The following is a 6,718-nucleotide window of genomic DNA, read 5'->3' on the forward strand; positions in this document are numbered from 1 at the left end:
TTTTTGAGACAGAGTCTTGCTCTGTTGCCCAGGCTGGAGTGCAGTGTTGCAATCTCGGCTCACTGCAACCTCTGCCTCCTGGGTTCGATTCTCCTGCCTCAGCCTCCTCCTGAGTAGCTGGGATTACAGGCGCATGCCATCACACCTGGCTGATTTTTATATATTTAGCTGAGATCAGGTTTCACCATGTTGGTCAGGCTGGTCTCTAACTCCTGACCTCATGATCTGCCCACCTCGGCCTCCCAAAGTTCTGAGATTACGGGCGTGAGCCACCGTGTCCGGCCTTGATTTTTTTTTTTTTTTAAGAGGCAGAGTCTTGCTATGTTGCCCTGGCTGGTCTGAAACTCCTGGACTCAAGCAATCCTCCCACCTTGGCCTCCCAAAGTGCTGGAATTACAGGTGTGAGCCACTGTGCCTGGCCTTATATTGATGATTTTTAAATGAAATTTACTATTTTGAGTTGCGTTTTTGATCAGGAAGGAGTTGGGCTTTATTTCAGAAGTTTGAGTAGTTTGGTTGGATAATCTGGGGAACTGATGTCACACTTTCCAGCCTGAGTGTCCTGACAAGCGGAGATATTTAATTGGGTGGCATCTGCTCTGGATGTCAGGAAGAGGGTCTAGGCAGGCCTGGGTGGCAGGGCGAGAGTACCATGTTTAGGTCTTCCTCTTTGCCAGCTGCTGCTTCATTTCAGTTTAGGGCTTCCAGGCTTTTCCTGGGCATGGTTCCCAGAAAGTCCCTCTGCTGCTACTGCTCTGATCAGGTTTCTGGATCTGTTAATAATAGACAGCAGTGGGGGAAGGGCCAGCCAAGATCACGGTGGAAATAGGAATAACCATACCAGATGGACATTTACTGTGCCGGGGGCCCTGTCTGTCTGCTCCCTCCCTCTGTGTCATGAGAGTCCTGCAGTGGGCATGCCTTAGCACTCTGGAACCATACTAACTTTGTGAAAATCTCCAAGTCCCTGCCCCAAAAATCAGAACATATGGGCTGAAGAATACTGTTGTGTTCATGAAAACATTGAAACAGAATATTTGAGATCTGGACTCTCCCAGAAAATCCACTATGAGTGATAACACCCCTCACAGATCACCCAGGAGGGAAGGAGGTTAGGCAGCATTAAGTTGATGCAAATAGTGACTCAGAAAGATGATACATAATCTGGGGGTGTAGAAGAGGAGTGTGGACTGTGAAGGTGAGGCTTGGAAAAATAAGCTGGCCATGTTGGGGAAGTAGAAATGGGATAGCAAGACAAGCATGTAAAACGCCCCTATTAAGTCAAATCTGAAATCAGCACAGTTTAAACTATGATGCCCCCCAATCTTCCTGTTCCCCATAAATGGCCTCCCTCTTGATGCCTCCCCTTCCTTCATACTACTACTCTTCTATCAAAACCTGCTCTCAGTAAAGAATATAGACAACCCGACCTAGGTATAAATTATTTAAAATCTACTTTGACCTTGGGATTGAATTTTTAAAAAATTATTTAAAATCGGCCAGGTGCAATGGCTTACGCCTGTAATCCTAGCACTTTGGGAGGCCGAGGCAAGTGGATTGCCTGAGCTCAGGAGCTCGAGACCAGCCTGGACAACACGGTGAAACCCCATCTCTACTAAAATACAAAAAAAAATGTAGCCGGGGGTGGTGGTGTGTGCCTGTAATTCCAGCTACTCGGGAGGCTGAGACAGGAGAATCGCTTGAACCCGGGAGGTGGAGGTTGCACTAAGCCAAGATCACGCCATTGCACTCCAGCCTGGGCAACAGCGAGACTCTTATCTCAAAAAAAGAAAAAAATTAAAATAATTAAGCCTTCAAAAATTAACACAGATATATGATATTTTAAATGAGATCTTAAAAAATAAATTTAAAAACATATAGAAAACTATATCAAGAGAATATATAGCTTAATAAATTATGAAGTGAAGACCCTTGTTAGCACTTAGAACTAGAAATACAGTTTAGCTAGCTATGCCAGAAGCCAGCTCTGTGTCCTATCTCATCACAATTCCTCCCCCTCCCAACAGTAACCACTAGCCTGACTTTTATAGTAATCACTTAGGAGGATTTTATTTTAATGGGACTAAAAAATGTAACTATAATCACTAATGGTAAAATATTAGGCAGTTGAGGGATGCTTGTGGGAACTATGATAGGCAGCCAGACCACAGCACACTTAAAATTACACCATTTCACACAGTTCCCCTCTGAGCCTATGCTTCATCTCGGCACACATCTTTATAAACATGCATGTATGTCCTGAAAGTGCTACCTCCATTCTGAGAGCTGTGACCTATAACCCGGAGGTGCTGAACAAATGCTTATAGGAGGAATGAATGGATGTTAAAAAAAAAAAAAAAAGAATTGTTTCACACATTCATCTATGCATTCTTTCAATATTTAATGAGTGCCTAAAATATACGTAGATTCTAACCTCTCTGTCCCTCTACACTCTGTCATCATTCCTGTCCTCCTCTTCTCCTCATCTTCCTCTTTTCCCATCTTCTTTCTTTCTTTCCCTGTGCGACAGAGCTAGAGTGAATGCCCTGCAGGCAGGATTCAGAGATACAGGAGCAGGCCAGTGGAAACAGACACTCTGGAAAGGAGCCAGATTAAATAAGGGCAAAGACAGCCGTATTACATGCGGGAACCAGAATGAAAAGCAGTGATTCACAGAGCACTGCAACTGAGGACACTCCCTTCACTTTGAGAGCTACTGCGGGATTGGGGTCAATGAGGGCTGGCATCAAGATGAAGGGCGGCCGGGCTCCTCCCTGAAGATGTGGTGCCCTTAATCCTTCTCTCCCCACCCCACCCCCACTACTCCCTCACATTGACCAGTGTCCTGGGCCTTTAAGAGTTGGATGGGCTGGACTGGAGAGAGCTCACACCTCTCCCCTTCTTACTGCTTCCCTCTGGCTATAACTCACCAGTCACAGCAGCCAGCTGCTGTAGAAGAGGGAGGAAACAAGCCAGTGCAAGGGGAGCAAAAGAGAAAAGGAGCCAGACTGGGCTTCCTGATCCCACAGCATCGCAGAGCTCAGGAAGCACAGCTCACAGACACAGGAAACACAGGACTGCTATTCTGCTCTCCTGCCCACGGTAAGGGTCTGGAAGCTCTGATTAGCCTCTGCTCCAAGCTCTGTCTTCCCTGAGTCCCTGCCTCTGCCCTCTAGATGCTTATCCACCCTGGTTAAATTGCACCCTACACTCCTTTCCTCATCCCAACAGCTCTACAGGGCTCCCACCTCCTGGTTCTCTCTAGCTTATCCTCCTTGATCCTTACAGCCTTCCTCCTGGCTGTATCAGTCACCCTTTATATGAGGTACCTCTCAGCTTATGCAGGGCCAGGAGTGCCAACCCTAGCCACTACTGAGGTGAGCCCCACCCCCAATAAGGGAAGAAAAAATTGGAGGAGCTAAACTTTAGCATAGATTTATTAACAGATTTTTGAGGGTTGCAAAATAGGGATTGGCCAAGAACCATGGGGAATCAGAGATCCCTGGTAATAGGGAGAGTTATGGAAGTCCCTTAGAAAGTTACCTAAGGAACTTGTTCTTTGCCTATTCAATGGGCCAGGCAGTTTCTTAGTGCACCAGAGTGCTATGTTGGTAAGAAAACCTACTTCTAGTTCTGCCTGTGCCATTAACCAGCTACGGGACCTGGAGCCACAACTTCCAGATCTGTGATAGGAGAGAGTTTAGGGTTTCCCAGACTTGCCTGTGTACTAAGTGTACCTGTTAAAAATAAATATATTATTGAGCCCTACCCTGGGAAACACTGATCTGGTAGATTTTTGGGTAGGGCTAAGGAATCTCAATTTTAAGACATTCCAGAGGCTATTGATGTAGCTGGGAATGTCTGGATTAGATGTGTTATAAAAGAACCTTCAAGCTCCAACATTCTATGACCTGTGACCAGAGCCATTTTGTCCTCTATATGAACCAGGTTAGGTATAATCCTTCCCAGAAGCAAGGGAGTGGACAAAATGATTATCTTTTTTCTTACCCCTCAGAGAGAACTGAGACACCCTGAATCCCACTGTAATCTCCTTGGTGCCATTGGTAACTCTGCCAAAGTACATCTCTAGGTGACATGAAGTCTCTTAGAAATTGAGGACCAAATCATGCTCTGCAGCTCTGGGCTACTTCTCACCTCATTTTGTGTCTCTATTTTCATATCTGTATTAGAGAGGTAATTACTGTATTGTTGAAGATCTCCATATACGCGTCTAGGAGTTAATATTTAAGACCAAACTTTCTTATTCTCAGACGTCACCCTCTGTGTTTTTCCCAGTGCCCTGACTCCCAAACCCTTTGTTCCTTCTCTTCTCACTGCACCTGCATCAGCTGTGGGCATCCTTCCCATTCTACCATTAGACACCAGAGGAAACAGCAAGACCTAGAACACCTAGGTTCTAACTCACATTGTCTGGGCAGTTTGTTTGGTCAATCTCCTAGGATACAGAGAAAAGCGAGGCTGAGCAGAGGGACATGCATGCTACTGAGTTCTGAACCCACGTGTCCTCCCTTCTGGACCATAATCTCAAAGGAGATGAGAATCAGAGCCATTGGGAATTAGTGGAGTCAAAAGAGGGAACCAACTGGAAGAGGTGATGGGGAGAAGGGATGAGGAGAAGGAAGAAAAGAGGAGAGACTGACCTAGGTGAGCAAATAGGAAGACAGAGAAAGGATTAGGAGAGAGAGTGAGGTGGGGATGGGGCTGGGCATAACAGCTCATGTCTGTAATCCCAGCACTTTGGGAAGCCCAGGCAGGAGGATTGCTTGAGGCCAGGATTTTGAAACTAGGGCTACAAAGGGAGACCCCATCTCCATACAAAACAAATAATAAATTTAAAAAATTATTTTTATAGTGAACTGGGAAGAAAGGAAAAGGACCAGGTCAGGCATGGGATGGGAAAAGGAAAGAAAATGAGATGAAAGAGGCTGGGCACGGCGGGTCACCCCTGTAACCCCAGCACTTGGGGAGGCTGAGACAGGTGGATCATCTGAGGTCAGGAGTTTGAGACCAGCCTGGCCAACATAGTGAAACCCCATCTCTACTAAAAATAAAAATATTAGCTGGGCGTGGCATCACACACCTGTAATCCCAGCTACTCAGGAGGCTGAGGCAGGAGAATCACTTGAACCCAGGAGGCAGAGGTTGCAGTAAGCCAGTATCATGCCACTGCACTCCAGCCTGGGCAACAGAGTGACACTCCATCTCAAAAAAAAAATGAATAAACAGAAATAAAGCAAGAAAATGAGACCAAAGAAAAGCAAGTCTATTCAGAGTACAGAAGGAACAGAAAATGATGGAGAGGAGAGACAAAATATCTATGTCCCTTATTGATTCCTAGCCTTGCTTCAACCTGCTGTCTAGAGAAGGTCCTTTCTAAGAGCAGAGTCATTGTAAGATCCTTGAGCTGATTGTATGGAGACCTCTGTTCTTTTTTTTTTTCTCCTGCCCAAGACCAAGTTTCACTTTTGTTGCCCAGGCTGAAGTGCAATGGTGCCATCTCAGCTCACTGCAACCTCCGCCTCCCGGGTTCAAGCAATTCTCCTGCCTCAGCCTTCCAAGTAGCTGGGATTATAGGTGTGCACCACTACTCCTAGCTAATTTTTTTTTTTTTTTTGAGATGGAGTCTCACTGTGTCGCCCAGGCTAGAGTGCAGTGGCCCGATCTCCACTCACTGCAAGCTCCGCCTCCCCGGTTTACGCCATTCTCCTGCCTCAGCCTCCCGAGTAGCCGGGACTACAGGCGCCCGCCACCGCACCCGGCTAATTTTTGTATTTTTAGTAAAGCGGGGTTTCACCGTGTTAGCCAGGGTGGTCTCGATCTCCCGACCTCGTGATCCACCCGTCTCGGCCTCCCAAAGTGCTGGGATTACAGGCGTGAGCCACCGCGCCCGGCCTAATTTTTGTATTTTTAGTAGAGATGGGGTTTCACCATGTTGGTCAGGCTGGTCTTGAACTCCTGGCCTTACATGATCTGCACACCTCGGCCTCCCAAAGTGCTGGGATTACAGATGTGAGCCACTGCGCCCAGCCAGAGACGTTGGTTCTAATTCCAGTTCTGTCACTCACTAAATGACTCTGGCACTAATTATTTTTAGTTCACCTAACCTTTCTAGTCCTCAGGCTCCTTTTCTATAAAATGAAGTCCAGCTCTGACCCTCTATGGCTCCCTGATTTGAAACTGGCCCTCTTATGACCACATGTCAGTCATGTGAATACAGGTTTAAAATAGTGATTCATGAATGGGAGAAGGATTGGAAGAACAAGGCCAAGCTTTGGGGTTAGAAGAATTGGATAAAGGAGGAAAAAATAATTTTCTAAGGCAGGTTTGAGTGGAGGAAGTCTCCAAAGTAAGAGTGTTCAGGCACTTGGGCTCTGTTCTCAGACTTTCCATGTTTCAGGACATCATTGTGAGGCTCCTGGACACAGGCATAAGGGAAGGAAATGCCATCTTCTTGCAGTCCCAAAGTTCACCGCATCCTAGAGTCCCTATGTCCCAGAGGTGGGAGCTAAAATTCAGAGAGGAGATAAGCCAGGATATTGGCAAAAGAGGTTAGACTTCAGCCCCAGGCCAATTCACTCTCCTAGAGTCTGAGAACCTAAGAAATTTTTGTTGTTGTTGTTGTTTTTGAGACAGAGCCTCACTCCATCGCCCAGGCTGGAGTATAATGGTGCAATCTCAGCTCACTGCAACCTCCGCC

The 6,718-nt window shown here is 46.5% G+C and overlaps 1 protein-coding gene across 1 annotated transcript in view; it reads left to right on the forward strand.

Annotated features, from left to right (window-relative positions):
- Positions 1–2,482: 2,482 nt before the first annotated feature.
- Positions 2,483–6,718, forward strand: part of PLCD4 (phospholipase C, delta 4) — a 30,129-nt gene continuing 25,893 nt past the window's right edge. The window contains exon 1 of the mRNA XM_011964600.1: positions 2,483–3,102. The gene's annotated coding sequence lies outside the window, so the exon portion shown is untranslated. The remainder of the gene's footprint in view (positions 3,103–6,718) is intronic.

Source organism: Mandrillus leucophaeus, unplaced genomic scaffold (assembly GCF_000951045.1).
Source record: "Mandrillus leucophaeus isolate KB7577 unplaced genomic scaffold, Mleu.le_1.0 Scaffold70, whole genome shotgun sequence".
NCBI lineage: Eukaryota > Metazoa > Chordata > Mammalia > Primates > Cercopithecidae > Mandrillus > Mandrillus leucophaeus.